This window comes from Osmia lignaria, chromosome 16, assembly GCF_051020975.1.
Source record: "Osmia lignaria lignaria isolate PbOS001 chromosome 16, iyOsmLign1, whole genome shotgun sequence".
Lineage (NCBI taxonomy): Eukaryota > Metazoa > Arthropoda > Insecta > Hymenoptera > Megachilidae > Osmia > Osmia lignaria.
In genome coordinates, this window is record NC_135047.1 from 5355871 (window position 1) to 5377072 (window position 21202).

At 42.2% G+C, this 21202-nt stretch overlaps 1 protein-coding gene across 1 annotated transcript in view; it reads right to left on the reverse strand.

Annotated features, from left to right (window-relative positions):
* Positions 1 to 16848, reverse strand: part of LOC117601239 (uncharacterized) — a 153503-nt gene extending 136655 nt beyond the window's left edge. Inside the window, exon 1 of the mRNA XM_034317762.2 lies at positions 323 to 16848. The gene's annotated coding sequence lies outside the window, so the exon portion shown is untranslated. The remainder of the gene's footprint in view (positions 1 to 322) is intronic.
* Positions 16849 to 21202: the final 4354 nt, after the last annotated feature.

Genomic DNA, 21202 nt, shown 5'->3' on the forward strand with positions numbered 1-21202 from the left:
ACGGCAATTGCAATATTCGAAGCTCGTTGCGGTGGATTCGCAAGCTCTCCTCGATAGCAATTACTTTCTAACTAAGGGATAACAACGTAAGTCACGTTATGAAATTGCTCGTGGAAATCTAATAAACGGTATGATGCGAGGATGAAACCGGTATACAGAGGGAAAATATTCCCCATTTCCGCTGGTGCAACAGTTTATTCAATTATTTGTAATCGAGGAATATTAACGTCTACTGATATTCTTCAGTTTAATGACTATTATATCCGCACAAAAATGTAATACCATAACCAGAAAATAAAGTATGAGCAGAAATTGTATTCACCTAAAGTTTTCCGAACGATTGACACCACTGCTCCAATTCCTGCATCTCGTCGTTGAAAATCAGGAAATCCGCAGAAGGGTGTAAATCCGTCGCCCTCTCTTTTCCCAGCAAAAACGTGGAGAAATGTCCCACACACGACTGTCGTTCTACGCACTAACGATATCCTCTGGCTTGACAGACCCCAGGTAAAGATTCATTACACCGTAGCGTCACTCGTCAAGATCGACCGCCCACGTGATCGCCTCGATCGATACATCGATACCCGCGCACACAATGGCGTACATGAAATTCTAGGTTATTCCATAACTGTCACCGTACCAATATACTCGCACGTCACCAACACTGTACGTCCTATCCGTGTTTAATTAAACCGTAAAAACGTCCTCGTTTTTCACGTCATTTCAATAAAACTGTCTTAAAATTGTATCCATCCGCAGACACTTAACCTTCGAGCAAGATCATCGATAAAACTTGAGACAAGTTCCGTTAATTTCACTGCACCCGTGTGCTCCGAAGCTTAACTAAGTACTATCAAAATTCTGGTAGTGAACAACCGATAGCCATGGTGTGGGTCACTGTTTAAACGACCTCGTTAATTGCAAATTCTCACGAGAAAGACGCGAAGAATATCCACCCGAAAACCGTGCGCGCCGAGGATCGGGCGGTGACTGAAACCACTATCCCGTCTCGCTCTCCTTCGCCCCCCACTCCCGCGCGCGCTCGTTGAACTGTACCCCCTCTCCTACATTCGAAATCATTCCCTCTCTTTTCCTCTCACGATGTACGAAATCTTTTGCTCCCCTCTCTTTGTTTTTCTAATGTTCACAGTACCTCTCTTGCTCTAGATTACGATCTCTTTTTCACCTATTTTTTTATCAATATCACATTTCTCTGTCTCTCTGATAATGTTCCTTATCATATTTCTACCCTGTTCGTTCCTTCTACTAACCAATATTCCATCTCTCTTGCAACCGTGCACTTGAGCTTTTTCCATCGCGTAACATCTGTCTTTATTTAATGTAGACAGTGTTCCTCATCGCACTCACGTCTCTTTCTACATCACACGCGTGTGTCTGTCGCTCGGTGTGTGCACGCGCAAGCACCCAACGGGCCAGCACAGGGTGCCACGCCTACCCCTTCTGTATATGTGCCACTGATACGAGAGAGGCGCCTAACCTCGAGCTTCCTGGAGACGCTCGAACTTGAAGCTTTTTTCTCCTTCTGCAACTACGCGACATGCATCTGTATTCGCTGCAGGACTATTGCACTTGGTTACGTGAATTGCACCGGCTTTAAGGACATAGCTGATCCGGATCCTTGAGGATGCCGTTTCAGATTCGATTCTCGATAAGCTTGCGAACAGTTTAAATGATAATTACAGGCTGAGAAGACTGCTTAACCTATTAAACCGGAAACTATACACCCATTTGTTATTTTGAGGTTCAACAATTAGAGGATCAAAATAGATTGATAATTTATTTTTTATGCGATATTGGGGTTAAACGTTCATATGACATTATTGAAAAGAAGTAAACATCATTGCGAAAACTCTAAGGCAATCCACATCCTTCTGTGGAACGTAAAACGGTCAATGTGTCAGCGAGCACAGTCACTCTGCGAGTAGAGTAAACTAATATTGCTCTGCCAGTAGTATCAACCTGTGGAGTGTCTGACGGATCCAACATTGTAAGCGATTGCTTACGTGGCTACAAACTTAATGCGTCTGCGATGAAGATGTCACGACAGCAAAGCATCACATTTAAGGATTACTTTGTTTAATTATTTTTGTTGAAGAATTAATACAATGTTCAAGAACTTCATTACTAAAGTAAAAAGTAAATCTTCGGGGAGAAGAAACTTCGCAAGTTCGAATGAGAAACTTTTATCACCACTTAAGAATTTAACAATTTTTCCCTCCTCTATGTGTTTAATAATGCGTTTCATGTTCGATGGCCAGTTCGAAAGTAATTTCATACTGTAACCATTTCACGCTAGTAACAACAATGAAGTATTGTTAACAACTCGTCGCCGTTCGATTCTGTTGATTTTCGAAAACACGAATAATAGTACTTTTTTGAGCTCGATGAATATGCATCGAACAAAGGAAAGCTATTTCCGATTATTAACGAAGTTGTTTAATGAATTTTCAACCAATTCTCGGCTGATGATATAAGAAAAATTCGACGAAAATAAAGAGGTACTTACAAAATTCTTTCTTCATCGAGAAACTCGAAGTGATTTCACTTTGTACCCTTACTTTGGTTTTCTTTCTCGCTGCAATATCAACGAGAAGTATGCGCGGCAGGAGTAATGCAATAAAATCAGCAACCACTATTAAAGTGTTTCGTAACGTCGATAAATAGAACGGAGGTGGGGCAAATTACCGGCTTGTTTCACTTTGTCCCGCGAAACAAAGCGCTGATTTAAAATCATGCACCAAGCTTCGCTCGCGTGGCTGCTCTAATTCTTCCCTGGGGAGTGTTTAGCCCCCTCTATTGTTACGAACGAATACATCAAATTCAACTAATTCCTTTCCATCAACGATATAAAGTATCCAATTGAAAGACGAAATTTCTTCTTTTCTGTTTCACCCTTTCTATGAAGCGACACCGTTAATTGTTTCGCAACAACTTCCGGTGAGCGTACGTTAACAGGAAATCGTCCAACGTAGGAGAATGACGGTTTTTGGAAAGTTTTGGAAAATAGCTGGAACCGTGGACGGGAAAATGCTGGCAAGGACATACTCTCGCGTCCTTCCTCCGTTTACAATGCGGGGCCATTTTTATAACAAATGACCCCTCGGGTCGGACGCTGCGCTGGACGGCCACCGACAAATACCTAGGCCGTTGTAAAGTTTCCGCTAGCGTGTGTATGTACGCTCGAGTGAAAAGACAGGAGAAAAACAAAACGGGGCACCAAAAAAAGAAAAAAAAGAAAAAGAAAAATAAAATAAAATGAAAAAACACATCGAAGGTAACGGTACTTCTCATAAATATTTAACGAACGAGACCTGCTTCCATGGGAACTTTACTGGCTATTTCTACGACGGTAAAGGGAGCACGGTCGTTTTCTTTAAAGACTATTCGAGGAAAAAATTAGGGTGTTTAGAACAGAGGTTCGTGAGTCTGAGATACTTCCCGTTTTGAATGTAATGAGTTACAACACGAAACTGAACGAAATCTGGACGAATATTTCTTCGTGAAATCTAACTTGTCTTTCTGTGTATACAATAATTGAATAATATTTTATCCGGCTCGCTTTTTTCACCTGACGGCCGTAGCCATCCGTTTGGTCACGGTGTCACGATTTCACGGAACACTTGGACAGGTGTCGTTGCCTTTTTCATCAGCACCCTGGTTCCCTGAGCGTGAATTGGTCACGGACGCGTTATTCACAGCGCTTTTCAAGGGACACCATTTCTCGTCCGGTCGGAGCCGGATTAGCTGGGATGAACAGTCACGAAACCCAGCGAGCTTATCGCGCCTGCATACCGCGGTACAAAACACGAAATACGCGTCGATCCTCCGTCGAAATGACTTTGCATAGCAGCTGGAAATGCAACGCGTTAGCTGCTTATTTCCTCCCCAAATAAGCAGCGACGATCTTGCCGGCAACGCTTCCGTGGCTCCACTAACGACGATGTCGATTAACACCATTCATGCCGGTCTCTTTGATTTAAGCGGCTGTCTTGGTGTGCTCTTAGCATCGTGGTCAGAGTTGCTTAATTGTGAGCCAAGGAATTTATGGCCTCGGATCGTCACTTTGCAGGTAACACTTTGATAATTAGACGTTTCATAATGAACATTTTCGACGAAGAATTATGACACAGAAAAAACTGGTTTTATAAGAAGCTATGTAACACGATGGACAACATTTGTTTGATTTATCAGCAACGATCGTATTGTTTCATAATTAATTGCGGATGGTTCAATGAAGCGCCTACTTTCAACGTTTCGTTTCACCCTTTGAAGCGCGCTTTTCCGTTTTCATTGCGTTAGTAGAGACTTTACAGCGGAGGGCTGTAAAATAAATTTCTGGGAACGGTTACGAGGGGCGAAACCACGCGAATGAAATAACCCTTTGAGCGTCGAATAGCAATATATCGGTTCGCTATAGACAAGCCAAAAATACAGGTTACGATGCGTCGTTGAAACACCGGTAGATTGATGCTGCTGGAAATACTGTGGGAATTGACACGAATAAAAATAAATCTGACTTTCCGAACAATAATAAATCTACAAGAAGGAATCGCGTTGAAAATGGTAAAGCGTTTCATTTCTTTCTTCACCAACCATAGTATATGAAATTAATTGGCGACCGCGTTTAATTATAGAATCGTAGGAATAATAAACGAAGGGATTCATGAATCGAGTAGCGAATCAGTTAAAAGATGCATTTTCAATAAAGATTGCGACACGGTAAGGGCGTTGCTTCGCGTCACGCGTTACGATAGCTCGCGCATAATTTAAATTTCAAATTTTCCGCGGGCGCGTGTCCATATATACGATATCCGCGAATGTAAATGTTTTTCTATGCAAAATACGACGGAAGGTTGTTCCGCTCGAATTAATACATCAGCCAGGTAACCGAAGCCACTCTGTTTTCTTCGCGTTGATACACATTCGCGTAAGTCACGTGTCTGCAGACGTTTATCGCGTGTTCTGACGTAGATCAAAGGGATGTAAAAATGGATTTCAACGAAAGGGGAAAAATAAGTGGCTAAGGGCTGCACTTGTTATTAATCTTCTAATAAGCGTGTACAGGGCAACAACACGTGACCACCTTTAATAACACCTATGTACTAATAATAAGTTCTCTGTAAAAACAATGCACCAACCTATTTTTAAAAAAAGAAGAAAAATGAATTATTTCAAACGAAGTAGTAAGTGGTACTTTTAATCCAAAAGAATCCCTTCATCCATGCAACTCTACTAACTCTCAGTGATGGAACAATTTTCGATCACTATTTTCGCGCTATGCATTTTTTTTTTTGCATTTCGACAGAGAGTGAACTAAAAAAAAAAAAGAAGACTGCAGTGGAAATTGGACTGTGACGCGTGATATAGGTTTAATAAAATACCGCATACCTGCGAGGAGTGCTTGAAAATCTGCCGGACCACCGTTTGACGCGATCCGAAAATTATGTTTCGCCATCTGTATCCGCGTGAAACGCGTGGAAAAAAATACGTTCGCTGCGTGGAACGAGTGTCAAAGCGCGCTGATCGTCGATCGTGTACCTTTTTTGAGGCTTTCAGCCTCGATATCGGCAAATTGAGCTCATTGAAAGAAGCTTTGGCGTGGAACGAGACGACAAGGGAACAAGGTATCGGGTATATCCGCTTAATTCCATATTCAAAAAAAAAAAGGAAAAAAGAGAACTTCAACGACGTCGAAGCTTCGTCGAAGCGCACTTCGGCTAATGGGTTGCTGACTTGATAATTATCGTCAAAGTGCTACATAAGTAATTTAGTAGGCTCTGATAAAGATGGTCGGAGGAATGTGTTACTACCACAAGTTGGGTTGGGATTTTCAACCTTGTGACAGAATTAAAAAAAGATGTTAAAGCAACTTCTATGTAAAACTTTGTTTCAAAAATCAAGCAGACCCCGCTTCACGTGTTAGAACATAATTATGTAAGTAGGTACGAGGAGACGAAGTTTCATATAGTGGAAGGAAGTGAATACCTAAATTAGAGGATTTACAAAGTTTGATACAAGCGAGCTCTCTATTTACTTTGTTCAAGTGAAACAAGCTGATCCTATTTGCGAAGGAACACAACACTTAGTAGGAGGCTGGTTGCAAATAAACAGTGATTATGGTTCGTTACAAATAGTGTGAGAAGGTATGATTATGCAAATAAATTTAACAGATGCGCACTGAAAATCGGTACAGTCTTAAGGGAGTGCTCTTTACCGTAAAAAGGGAATCACTTGCACGAGGTAATAGAAACGCCATTAAAGGCCAGCGTACTTGTTTCAAACGCGTAAGACGATTCGAGTACCTTGTACGGAGCATCGAGAGCAATGTGTCTGAAATTTTTATAGGCTCTTAGGAATAAATTGCGGGCTTCCGCCGAGAAACAGAAGGCGGTCTCAAATCCTCGAATACGGAATGAGGGTGAACGGTGATACCAGTAAAACATCGGAACATTTTCTGCCATCCTTAAAATAAGCCAAGAAATTTGAAAAAATTATAAGCCAAACCGTCTGAATCCTTGCCTATAAATGTAAATCCTGATGAAACTTCCAAGTCGTCAAGAAATCTATTCGTTATTACAGAATCTTATTTATTGCCGACGAAACGAAGGTGTTAACGCGCTGTCCGCCATCGCAACATTTCATTCAATAAACGTAATTTATTCGCTGAAACGTCGGGGGTGCATTACGCGTATTAAAGTTGGCGAGAGTCGTTCCTGTTGAAGCGTGTGTTCTACTTCGGGATCGTCGAGGGTTGATTAAATATTTACATCAGCGCTCCTTACAAACTTTGCAAAAATGTTTAGCGAACAACGTGCTGCGATAGTCGACCAAATAAAAACCTACCGAGGGGTGGTAAGATAGGATGTTATAAATATGAAATCTACTTTCCGTGAAACCAGCAGGAAACGACCTTTCCCTTTTTTTACCTTTTTTTTGAAAATTTCTTCATTCCTTTCCAAACGTTAAGCCAATTAACCCTTGGAGGTCTTATTTACGCCCTTAATACTTGAATGATCATAATGAACTTTTAGTTGAGCAAACAATGTAGAGATCTTGTTTAGAAAAATAATTACGTTGCTGGAAGAGGAAATCCTTTCTCTCGTTGGTGTAATTTGAAAGCAACCCGAGGAATATTTGTTTCCCGAGCCTGTTTTCTCATTGCTGAGTCCAAATAAGGAACGTTGAATCGCGGAAATCCTGTAAGCACGGTTCCGTGGCGGTCGAGCTTTTGAACGAGCAATGCAAGCAGGGTCGGTTGGTTTTAAAGAGCAGCTTATTATAGCCCGGTATCCTGGACCGGTTCGATGTAATTTTGCTATTGAACGCACATCGTTGCTCTGACGCGATAATTAAGGCGCGCGTTCGTCTACCATCGTTCGGTATTCCTCTTATCGATCTAACCGCTGGCTTCCATGTTAATTACCAGACCAGCAGGTCGTTTCTCTTGATATTTCCATCGTGATTAAGGCTAATTTCACATAGACTCGATCGTAACGCGGGTAGTTTCGTCCGAACTTTCGTCGACAAAATTACTATCCGAATCCTGAACTCAGCGGTGTTAAAAATGATCACGCACTTACTGGTGAAATTATGGTGATTGATATCCGCGATACCAGGTGGTCGGAGGTAATTAATAATTACCGCTGGCCGAGAAAATTATTCACTATTATGGTAATAGCAATTAAATCATCGCGACCGCGTGTTAGCGCGACGCGTATTTTCCACAAAGCGGATCTCCAAGCTTTCGTTAATTTGCATACAGCCTGGCCTGTTATCGTTCGCGGTACAAGAGACCGTGACGAGAAAAAGGCTACTGATAATCGAACGGCCATTAATTATATCCCTGTATCGGTTAATTGAAAGCGAACTCGTGCAACAGATAAAGAGAAAGGCTACCCTGTTCTATCGAGAGTAGCTCGTTTCTATAGAGTTTCTTTTTCACCTTCGAAGCATTTTCAATCTCCGCGAAACGGAAACGGGAGGCTGTCTTACGAATCACGATTGTCTGCTAACGAATCGAGAAAAACTCGAATGGATGAAAGAAAAGAAGAACTCGATACGCGTGTAGACGTAACGACAGAACGGAGGATGAAAGCTCTGCTTAATCCTTTCGTTTTTTTTTAAGCTCCACCGTTGATACGTTTGTTCGGTGAAATTTTGAAGACAGAACTGAAAGCATTGTTGGAAGATGTTTCGATGAAACCGAACGTTTTACCCGTGGAATATTCGCATACTTGGATAAGCGGTTAGACGGCAATCAACAGAAGCGAAGGAATAATACCCTGAAGGGAAGTTGTACGTCGTCGTTTTTATTTCTTAGCATGATACACGATGATGGACCGTAAATAGAGATATGGATATTGTTTGAGAAAAGAATCGATGAAACGGAAAATACAGAGGAGATGGGCTTGGGTAAAGCATTTTTGTAGAGCTTCATGGAGATTGATGGTAGGGTAAAAATACTATACCCTTGAAGAATCATCAAACGCTCTTTTTTCGTTGATATATTATTTACCTCTCGAATGAATTTAAATTCAATTTTTATGGGACCATCCTTTTTTTGCTAATAATTAAAAATAAAATGAAATCAAAGCTAAACGTCTTTTCTTACAAACCGAATACTCAGTAGCTCAGATATCGCTCTAATGTAAGCAAAACAAAGTCTACAGCGATGAGGATGAACAAATCTGAATGTCACCGGCAGTGTTAAACACCTGCTTCTTTACCTTCTCAAACATTCCTGTTGTACTTCATCGAGATATGGCTGACGACATGGCAGCTCGTCGAAATAAATGCGACGATCGCGCGGAATAAGCAGCCCACAAATCACGCCGGTGCTCGTTTATTCACCGTTTTCGACGGCGCTCCACCGTTCCATCATCCATTCTTGAGCCGCGGAAAGAAGAGGCTGGACCAGCGGCTTATAGCCCCGTAGGAACCACCCGGGACAACAGAGGGACTCGTATTTGCCGTTTTGAAACGAAGAATGATCACCAGACATTTCGACAGCTTTCTTTCCGCTTCCTTCACCTCCCACCATGCTTTTAGAAAAAAAATCAGTCTTCGCTTCGACATTTTTCAGAACGTTGAATGAATTTTAACGCGATACCCTTTGATGTTCGTTGTTTCTTTTAATTCGACCATCAAAAGTGTCTTTATAGGTTTGAATATTTGTACGGAATACAGGTAATTTTTCTACGGAGAACGGATATGGCGTTAAATGGAATATTCTTTAGGATCGTATTTGGAGCTCAGGTCCTGGGAAAAGACTGGTTATCGTAAAATTCGGGATCATAAAATCCGACAGGACTAGAACAATAAAATTTCAAGTGGTCGTCAAGCAACGCGTTCGGTATGAAATATCTTTAAATATTTTTACGGTGTTCTGCGTTTACGCGCTTGAATCGCGAATAATCATTTATTTTAATTATGCCAAGTATTCTCAGAAATATTAAAAATTTTATTGCATCGTTAAACGTGATCGAGAAGGTTTTTGCCAATCTGTGAAATATGTTTTCAAATTATTTATCTTCACAATGGAAATTTCGGAAGATGCAGTTAAACTTTGGATGATTTCCAAATGGGGCGAAATGGACCCAACACAGTTGGACAGAGATGAACTTAGGAACTAACAGAATAGAAAATTTCATTTTTTGGCAAAATGAAAAACTTTCGGGCTTTTCCGAGGCCGTCAAATTATTCTACGACTTCAAATACATACTCTATAAATAAAGGAATACTAACGTCATCTATAAAAAACGACTGGAACTACATACACAGTTGTTACGCCCTCTAGAATGTATTGCGCCCATAGTAAGAAACAGAACCCTAATCAGCCAGTTTGCCGGTAAGATATTCTCGGAGCGAACGTTCTGAATTACCAACATAACTTAAAAGCTCATTTTCGCCAGTTGTTTGACAGAATGCTCGGTAGGCGTAATAGGAGGCTAGGGTCCCTAGAAACGCAACTCCCCACAAATGGGGGGAAATCCTTTGTAATTGTAATTTTCGCCAGTTGCTTCTAAGGCAACCGGGAATAATTAGATACTACATAAATGTCGCAACTATGAACAACAAAATTGCATTTACATATATAAAACTCGCAGCCATTTGCTCATATTGCTCATAATAAAATAATTAATAAATTATATAATAATACCTTGCTTGTATAAGCCACGAATAACTGAACTTTCTATAAATGATTAGTAATTACATTATGATCAATATGATTGCCCAGGTCTCACCACGTGGAGGTTGCCGCGACTGGAGACCCGCCCGATCCGCACCCATCCACCCTTCCTTTTGCAAATAAAAAAATGTACTATAATACAACCAAATGTAGTATCATACATTTTTTCAGTATTACTCCATTTGTTGTACAGTTACAGAACGTACGACCCATGTACATTCTGTAAATGTTACACAAATGGATATGTCAACTAGCCTACCCGGAAACGGTACTAATTTCGAATAGACCTCAGCATGAATCTTGAAAACACACAAAACCATTATGGTACTGATAGAAAGTATCCATAATGGAAACAACACACAAAACCATTATGATACTGATAAAAAGTATCCATAATGGAAACAACACACAAAACCATTATGATACTGATAAAAAGTATCCATAATGGAAACAACACACAAAACCATTATGATACTGATAAAAAGTATCTATAATGGAAACAACACACAAATCCCATCGGTGAGAAAATCAGAACAAATCCATCGATTAACATTTTACCTTCAAATTCACAGGAAATGAACCATATATTCCAGTCACGTGACCGAACCTACCTAACTAAAAAGCTAAAGATACACAGGAATAATTCCAATCCTTTATTCAATGTACATTGAATCCTCCCTAACTAGAAGCTAAACCATTTTCAACAATCGTTTCCACACTGTAACCTGCCTACATAAAAAGCTAAGATACAACCTCAGTGTAACAATAATGCCGTTTTACCCATTTCAAAATTTCGTACAAACCATTGTTTTTTACAGCTTAAATCCTCCCTAACTAAAAGCTAAACCATTTTCAACAATCATTTCCACACTGTGACCTACCTATATAAAAAGCTAAGATACAACCTCAGTGCAATCATAATGCCGTTTTACCCATTTCAAAATTTCGTACAAACCATTGTTTTTTACAGATTAAATCCTCCCTAACTAGAAGCTAAAAAGTGATTCCAACGTTGTTATTCAGCAACATTTCTTCGGCACTGCCAATAAGGAACCCATCATCATTAAACAAAATGACAAAGACAATATAAGAGACAACAAAAACAAGTGCAAAACGAGAACCAATAAACTCTTCGTGTTCATGATCATCGGTGTCCAAAATTTTTCTAATCTGAAACAAACACAGGCACACACATATGTTGATAATATGCTAAAATACCGTAGATCTCAACTCCTGAAACACACAAAAATAAGTATTAGAAAAGGAGAAAATAAAAAAAAATTAAATAAATAATAAGAAGTAAGAAATAAATAAATAAGATCAAATGAAATTGAAATAGATACTTATCTTCTTTTTTCTGCTACTGCCACTGTCTCATGTGCTGCCATCGATGATTCTGCAACGTCCACTTGTGTTCTGCTACGTTCTCTTCTATTCTGCTGCGTCCCCTTCTCTTCAGCTGCATTGGCTTCTGTTCTGCCGCATCCACTTCTGTTCTATAAATTCCTCTTCTCTTCTGCGGCTTCCTCTTCTGTTCTGCAGCGTCCTCTTCTGTTCCGCAGCTTCCTCTTCTGTTCTGTAGCTTCCACTTCACTTCTGTAATATCCCCGCTTCCCTCGATGGCACTAAAACAGATCTCAGAAATAAATCTCCACCAAAGACTACATTCTGGCATCTGCAATCTTCGCTGCTGTGTCCGATGCCTCCTTTACTGCTTGCCCACTGCTACATCCGGTGACTCCACTACTGCTTCCGGTGCTTCCACTGCTGCCTCCTCTTCTGTTTTGCAGCCTCCTCTCTTCTGTTCCGCGGCCTCCTTTTCCGTTCTGTAGCTTCCACTTTTCTTCTCCAATATCCCCGCTTCCTTCGCTGACCCTAAAACAGATCTCAGAAATAAATCTCCACCAAAAACAACAACCTGGCATCTACGATCTTCGATGCTATGGAGCATCTTCTCTTCTTTCCTCTTCTGCCGCGTTCCCTTCCATATTGTAGCATTTTTCTTCCTTTCTGTCCCCTGCTTCAGTCTTTCAGAGCGTACTCTTCTTCGTCCTAACTACAGCGTCCTAAGCACTTCTATCTTCTTCGTTTGTCTTCTTTCTTCTCCGTTCGTGTTTTTTCTTCTCCGTTTGTCTTCTTTCTTCACCGTTTGTCATCTTTCTTCTCCGTTTGTCTTCTTCATTCTCCGTTTGTCTCCTTCCTTCTCCGTTTGTCTTCTTTCATCTCCGTTTGTCTTCATTCATCTCCGTTTGTCTTCTTTCTTCTCCGTTTGTCATCTTTCATCTCCGTTTGTCATCTTTCTTCTCCGTTTGTCTTCTTCATTCTCCGTTTGTCTCCTTCCGTCTCCGTTTGTCTTCTTTCATCTCCGTTTGTCTTCATTCATCTCCGTTTGTCTTCTTTCTTCTCCGTTTGTCATCTTTCATCTCCGTTTGTCATCTTTCTTCACCGTTTGTCTTCTTCATTCCCCGTTTGTCTCCTTCCGTCTCCGTTTGTCTTCTTTCATCTCCGTTTGTCTTCTTTCTTCTCCGTTTGTCATCTTTCTTCTCCGTTTGTCTTCTTTCTTCTCCGTTTGTCTTCTTCTTTCTCCGTTTGTCTTCTTCCTTCTCCGTTTGTCTTCTTTCTTCTCGGTTTGTCTTCTTCCTTCTCCGTTTGCCAGCTGTGCTTTTGCAGCTGTACCGCATTGTCCTCTCCTTTGAAAATCCTACTCTTTCCTCTTCTGGAACAATCTCTATTCTTCTTCCGTAACGCTGACAATTCAGTTGAGTTCTCCTTTTCCTCCGCGCTTTCTTCGCTGTTCTACAGCATTTTCTTCTCATTGGCATCGTCCTCGTCTTCATTGCAAACTCTTCTTTTCTTCTGCACCATGCAACCTAACCTAACGGTTGCGAATGTGCCACCGTCTTCAAAAACAAATACTAACGAAATGCGAATATCAGTATAGTCGACCGCATTCCTACCCGCGATTTGAATTCGTTCGACGCGGAATCTCGCGAATAAATCACGTGAGCCTTTTCAGTTTCCCGACGCGACGCGTTGGCTCCCTCATCACCGCCATCACGCTCGGTAAGCGTGGAATAATATCAGTATAATCGCTCGCATTCCTACCCGCGAATTGAATCCGTTCGACGCAGAATCTCGCGAATATATCACGTGAGCCTTTTCAGTTTCCCGACGCGACGCGTTGGCTCCCTAATCACCGCCATCACGCTCGGTAAGCGTGGAATAATATCAGTATAATCGCTCGCATTCCTACCCGCGAATTGAATTCGTTTGACGCGGAATCTCGCGAATATATCACGTGAGCCTTTTCAGTTTCCCGACGCGACGCGTTGGCTCCCTAATCACCGCCATCACGCTCGGTAAGCGTGGAATAATATCAGTATAATCGCTCGCATTCCTACCCGCGAATATATCACGTGAGCCTTTTCAGTTTCCCGACGCGACGCGTTGGCTCCCTAATCACCGCCATCACGCTCCGTAAGCGTGGAATAATATCAGTATAATCGCTCGCATTCCTACCCGCGAATTGAATTCGTTTGACGCGGAATCTCGCGAATATATCACGTGAGCCTTTTCAGTTTCCCGACGCGACGCGTTGGCTCCCTAATCACCGCCATCACGCTCGGTAAGCGTGGAATAATATCAGTATAATCGCTCGCATTCCTACCCGCGAATTGAATCCGTTCGACGCAGAATCTCGCGAATATATCACGTGAGCCTTTTCAGTTTCCCGACGCGACGCGTTGGCTCCCTAATCACCGCCATCACGCTCCGTAAGCGTGGAATAATATCAGTATAATCGCTCGCATTCCTACCCGCGAATTGAATTCGTTTGACGCGGAATCTCGCGAATATATCACGTGAGCCTTTTCAGTTTCCCGACGCGACGCGTTGGCTCCCTAATCACCGCCATCACGCTCGGTAAGCGTGGAATAATATCAGTATAATCGCTCGCATTCCTACCCGCGAATATATCACGTGAGCCTTTTCAGTTTCCCGACGCGACGCGTTGGCTCCCTAATCACCGCCATCACGCTCGGTAAGCGTGGAATAATATCAGTATAATCGCTCGCATTCCTACCCGCGAATATATCACGTGAGCCTTTTCAGTTTCCCGACGCGACGCGTTGGCTCCCTAATCACCGCCATCACGCTCCGTAAGCGTGGAATAATATCAGTATAATCGCTCGCATTCCTACCCGCGAATTGAATTCGTTTGACGCGGAATCTCGCGAATATATCACGTGAGCCTTTTCAGTTTCCCGACGCGACGCGTTGGCTCCCTAATCACCGCCATCACGCTCGGTAAGCGTGGAATAATATCAGTATAATCGCTCGCATTCCTACCCGCGAATATATCACGTGAGCCTTTTCAGTTTCCCGACGCGACGCGTTGGCTCCCTAATCACCGCCATCACGCTCCGTAAGCGTGGAATAATATCAGTATAATCGCTCGCATTCCTACCCGCGAATTGAATTCGTTTGACGCGGAATCTCGCGAATATATCACGTGAGCCTTTTCAGTTTCCCGACGCGACGCGTTGGCTCCCTAATCACCGCCATCACGCTCGGTAAGCGTGGAATAATATCAGTATAATCGCTCGCATTCCTACCCGCGAATATATCACGTGAGCCTTTTCAGTTTCCCGACGCGACGCGTTGGCTCCCTAATCACCGCCATCACGCTCGGTAAGCGTGGAATAATATCAGTATAATCGCTCGCATTCCTACCCGCGAATTGAATTCGTTCGACGCGGAATCTCGCGAATATATCACGTGAGCCTTTTCAGTTTCCCGACGCGACGCGTTGGCTCCCTAATCACCGCCATCACGCTCGGTAAGCGTGGAATAATATCAGTATAATCGCTCGCATTCCTACCCGCAAATTGAATTCGTTCGACTCCGAAGTTCGCGAATATACCACGTTCTACACCTCAGCCTCAGCTTTAGCGTTCGCCTTAGTTTTCGCTTTAGCCTTAGCTTTAGCTTCCACCTCAGCCTTAGCTTTAGCTATCACCTTCGCCTTAGCTTTAGCTATCACCTTCACCTTAGCTTTAGTTTTACACCTAGGCTTTGGATTCGGCTTTCACCTAGGCGTTAGCTCAGGTTTCACCTTAGCCTTAGCTTTAGCTTTCACCTTAGCATCGGCTCTAATTCAAGGTTTCGCTATCTCTCTAATGTAATCACGACGCGACGCGGTAAACATTGTCTCGTCATAAAGTAAATAGAAAATTGGAAATTCTCAAAACGACTGGTGTTGCAAAGTATGTACGCACATAGTTCTGATACGTATTTTAAGCGAGCGATCTGAGTGTGCCATTTTCCTAATCCCCTATCCGTCCGCGTACGCCTGGCACACTTAATTCACGTTCACGATTAGTATATCGGATAAAATACGTTTCGGTGTTGGTACCCCCCGGCCCTAACCCCACCCACTTATGTACTATCTTTCCCCATAAGCTATCCTACGGTGCCTTTCAAACACGAATTTTCGCGAAACAAAAAAAAGATTAAGAACGACGAGGCACACAAAAATGTTCACGTTCGCGAGCATGCAACGCGATGAACTTTGCTCGTACATATTTCACTCGCCAGTCACGAAGAGATCTTGTACACTAGTGAGACTAAGTATTAAGTGACAAGACAATACTTGTTTGAAAATGATAACATAATGGTACAAATGCATCGGAACCATTAGTTCGCAGTTCCCGACTCATCGTCAACACGCTCGGTAAGCGTGGAATATCATTGTAGTCGAACGCATTCCTACCCGCGAATTCAATTCGTTATTCGCCGAATTTCGCGAAAAAACCGCGTGAGCCTTATCAGTTTCTCGTGGCGACGCGTTGGCTCCCTAATCCCCGTCATCACGCTCGGTAAGCGTGGAATGTCATTGTAGTCGATCGCATTCCTACCCGCGAATTCAATTCGTTAGTCGCCGAAATTAGCGAAAAAACCGAGTGAGCCTTAACAGTTTATCGTGGCGACGCGTTGGCTCCCTAATACCCGTCATCACGCTCGGTAAGCGTGGAATGTCATTGTAGTCGAACGCATTCCGACCCGCGAATTCAATTCGTTAGTCGCCGAAATTCGCGAAAAAACCGCGTGAGCCTTAACAGTTTATCGTGGCGACGCGTTGGCTCCCTAATACCCGTCATCACGCTCGGTAAGCGTGGAATGTCATTGTAGTCGATCGCATTCCTACCCGCGAATTCAATTCGTTAGTCGCATAATTTCGCGAAAAAACGGCGTGAGCCTTATCAGTTTCTCGTGGCGACGCGTTGGCTCCCTAACCCCGTCATCACGCTCGGTAAGCGTGGAATGTCATTGTAGTCGATCGCATTCCTACCCGCGAATTCAATTCGTTAGTCGCATAATTTCGCGAAAAAACGGCGTGAGCCTTATCAGTTTCTCGTGGCGACGCGTTGGCTCCCTAACCCCGTCATCACGCTCGGTAAGCGTGGAATGTCATTGTAGTCGATCGCATTCCTACCCGCGAATTCGATTCGTTATTCGCCGAATTTCGCGAAAAAACCGCGTGAGCCTTATCAGTTTCTCGTGGCGACGCGTTGGCTCCCTAATCCCCGTCATCACGCTCGGTAAGCGTGGAATATCATTGTAGTCGATCGAATTCCTACCCGCGAATTCAATTCGTTATTCGCCTAATTTCGCGAAAAAACCGCGTGAGCCTTATCAGTTTCTCGTGGCGACGCGTTGGCTCCCTAATACCCGTCATCACGCTCGGTAAGCGTGGAATGTCATTGTAGTCGATCGCATTCCTACCCGCGAATTCGATTCGTTATTCGCCGAATTTCGCGAAAAAACCGCGTGAGCCTTAACAGTTTATCGTGGCGACGCGTTGGCTCCCTAATACCCGTCATCACGCTCGGTAAGCGTGGAATGTCATTGTAGTCGAACGCATTCCTACCCGCGAATTCAATTCGTTAGTCGCATAATTTCGCGAAAAAACGGCGTGAGCCTTATCAGTTTCTCGTGGCGACGCGTTGGCTCCCTAACCCCGTCATCACGCTCGGTAAGCGTGGAATGTCATTGTAGTCGATCGCATTCCTACCCGCGAATTCAATTCGTTAGTCGCCGAAATTCGCGAAAAAACCGCGTGAGCCTTTTCAGTTTCTCGTGGCGACGCGTTGGCTCCCTAATACCCGTCATCACGCTCGGTAAGCGTGGAATGTCATTGTAGTCGATCGCATTCCTACCCGCGAATTCAATTCGTTAGTCGCATAATTTCGCGAAAAAACGGCGTGAGCCTTATCAGTTTCTCGTGGCGACGCGTTGGCTCCCTAACCCCGTCATCACGCTCGGTAAGCGTGGAATGTCATTGTAGTCGATCGCATTCCTACCCGCGAATTCAATTCGTTAGTCGCCGAAATTCGCGAAAAAACCGCGTGAGCCTTATCAGTTTCTCGTGGCGACGCGTTGGCTCCCTAATACCCGTCATCACGCTCGGTAAGCGTGGAATGTCATTGTAGTCGATCGCATTCCTACCCGCGAATTCAATTCGTTAGTCGCATAATTTCGCGAAAAAACGGCGTGAGCCTTATCAGTTTCTCGTGGCGACGCGTTGGCTCCCTAACCCCGTCATCACGCTCGGTAAGCGTGGAATGTCATTGTAGTCGATCGCATTCCTACCCGCGAATTCAATTCGTTAGTCGCCGAAATTCGCGAAAAAACCGCGTGAGCCTTAACAGTTTATCGTGGCGACGCGTTGGCTCCCTAATACCCGTCATCACGCTCGGTAAGCGTGGAATGTCATTGTAGTCGATCGCATTCCTACCCGCGAATTCGATTCGTTATTCGCCGAATTTCACGAAAAAACCGCGTGAGCCTTAACAGTTTATCGTGGCGACGCGTTGGCTCCCTAATACCCGTCATCACGCTCGGTAAGCGTGGAATGTCATTGTAGTCGAACGCATTCCTACCCGCGAATTCAATTCGTTAGTCGCATAATTTCGCGAAAAAACGGCGTGAGCCTTATCAGTTTCTCGTGGCGACGCGTTGGCTCCCTAACCCCGTCATCACGCTCGGTAAGCGTGGAATGTCATTGTAGTCGATCGCATTCCTACCCGCGAATTCAATTCGTTAGTCGCCGAAATTCGCGAAAAAACCGCGTGAGCCTTATCAGTTTATCGTGGCGACGCGTTGGCTCCCTAATACCCGTCATCACGCTCGGTAAGCGTGGAATGTCATTGTAGTCGATCGCATTCCTACCCGCGAATTCGATTCGTTATTCGCCGAATTTCGCGAAAAAACCGCGTGAGCCTTATCAGTTTCTCGTGGCGACGCGTTGGCTCCCTAATCCCCGTCATCACGCTCGGTAAGCGTGGAATATCATTGTAGTCGATCGCATTCCTACCCGCGAATTCAATTCGTTATTCGCCGAATTTCGCGAAAAAACCGCGTGAGCCTTAACAGTTTATCGTGGCGACGCGTTGGCTCCCTAATACCCGTCATCACGCTCGGTAAGCGTGGAATGTCATTGTAGTCGAACGCATTCCTACTCGCGAATTCAATTCGTTAGTCGCCGAATTTCGCAAATAAACCGCGTGAGCCTTATCAGTTTCTCGTGGCGACGCGTTGGCTCCCTAATCCCCGTCATCACGCTCGGTAAGCGTGGAATATCATTGTAGTCGATCGCATTCCTACCCGCGATTTCAATTCGTTCGCACCGCTACTGGAAATTTTCATAAAACAGCTCGAATGCCTTGATTAAAAATTAAAAATATGAAATTGAAATTTATTAACGGTGGCACAGACGCTCCCTTTTAGTCGCCTTTTACGACAAGCAGGGATACTATGGGCGTATTCTACATCCCCCCGCCCACAGGGGGTGATTTGAGATGATAAAAAATACAACACAATTGAAACAATACAAATGTACAGTGCAATATCAATAAAATATGATAAATTGAGTTTTACTTGTTTTTATATAATATCATTTTATTTTTATTGATAAACAAGTAATTATCGGGGTTGGGTTATCGTAGAAAATTATTCGTCTATGTAGGTAAATCTTGTTTTGTCATTGTTAAAATTTACTTGAATGCAATAATTTAAAAATGTAAGTAAATTGGAAGCTAATAAAAAATTATAAAAAGGATAACGATAAAAATTAATTTAAAAGAAAAAGAAGAATCGCGTGACTTTACTTGTTAATGTAGCAATCAATTTGATTTAAATGATTTAATTTAATTTGATTGAAAAACAACATATAATGTCAGTTCACAATGACGTAGTTATACTTGATGACGTCATTTGTAGAGAAAATGTAATACAATTTGCAATTTAACATGTTTGCTACTAGAATCACGTATATCTATCAAAATATTTTGTATCATATGTTTTAAAATACCTGCAATTCAGAGTCTATCACAAAATCCATAAAATAATATAATATAATAATATGCATAGTCTATAGTAATATTTCTTTGTTTTATGTTATTTCATAATATAAGAAAAGAAATAGTCTATGATGGACGAATTTCTAATTAAGTGCTATTACTGAACATGTTAAATTGACAATAGATATCTAGTGAGCATAGTGACTGTAAAAAGTAGTAAAAAAGATATTAATATGTACTTATATCAGAATTGAAGGATGACTTTCCATAAAAAGAAGGAAAGACATCCTTTGGTGATGTGCGATGATGTCCCACGATGTCCAACGACGATCTTCTTTCTTCGACTACTCAATGAATCAGCTCAAAGATTCCATAAAAATGTGAAATATATTGAAAATGAGTGTCACACACAACGACCAACTATTAAATAGAATAGCTGTCCGAAGCATGCAACAAAAAAAAAAGGAATTTTTGAACAGATTTCATTGAAGTAGTCCTTTTTCGTCCGGGCCTAAAGCCGCGGGCGACCTTACATACTAGGTATAGACCAAGATTTAATCAAAATCAATTAACTAAAAAGTAATTGATTCCGATTATACTACCCCAGGTGCAGACTTTTCACCGGACCTATAAGCCTACCCGAAAGAGAAATGTGAGCGGTCTGCTTTCCTGGCCCTTCCTACTTACATCTAAATCACACACTCCAGAAGTAAGCTACCTGCCTGCCTATCCCTATATTTAAAAAAGCAAAAATCATTCATTCCAACACACACAATCCACGGTACTCACACATAACACCTGGGTGCAAGCCTACCCTAGAGAGAACGTCCCGGGACGCCTCCGTCACCCAAGCTTGTAACACACACATTTATACTTTATGTACGTACCATTTCCTGTAATCGACTGACAACGTAGCGTATATTGCGTTATTATTAATATAATATTAATGTCATATAAAACTATTATTGGAATGTAAAATTATTTATGCTATAATGCTGACTTTGAGTCATTCTGTTCTTTATAAAACTAAGTACAGTAATAATTAGTATTTCATTGATTTAAAAAAAGAATATGGTATTCAAATGGTAAATTTTCTTCATATATTGTAAAATATTATTATGATTTTTATACATGAAATATTCTCAAACAAGTATCCATTCAATGTAATATGATTGTATGATATTATACATACAGTATGTAATATGGAAAATATTGATTAGATATGTAATATATTTATTCTGTATGTATTTATATAAACTATTTAAGTTGAATAATAAAATCGACGTACATTCCACTAATTTAAATACACACACACACACATGTGAAACGTACATCGTGCACAATACGCTAATACGTTTGTCAATCGCTGTAATATTCCTTAATTCTAAAACCGTACCCACCGCCCTTACCCACACAACGCACACCTGGGTTCGTTGATGAGCTCAGGCTAATAAGTAATGAATACGGGCAAAGAAATAATACACCTACCGTGTGAAGCTGAAAATCCTAAGCTAAAATGATAAATTAGTACATAGTAAAGCTAACGGGCTAATAAACATTTTAAATTTGAAAATAAATTATTGTGTAAAACATTCTTACGTTGAAACTATGTTTTCTTTGAACTGATGAGATT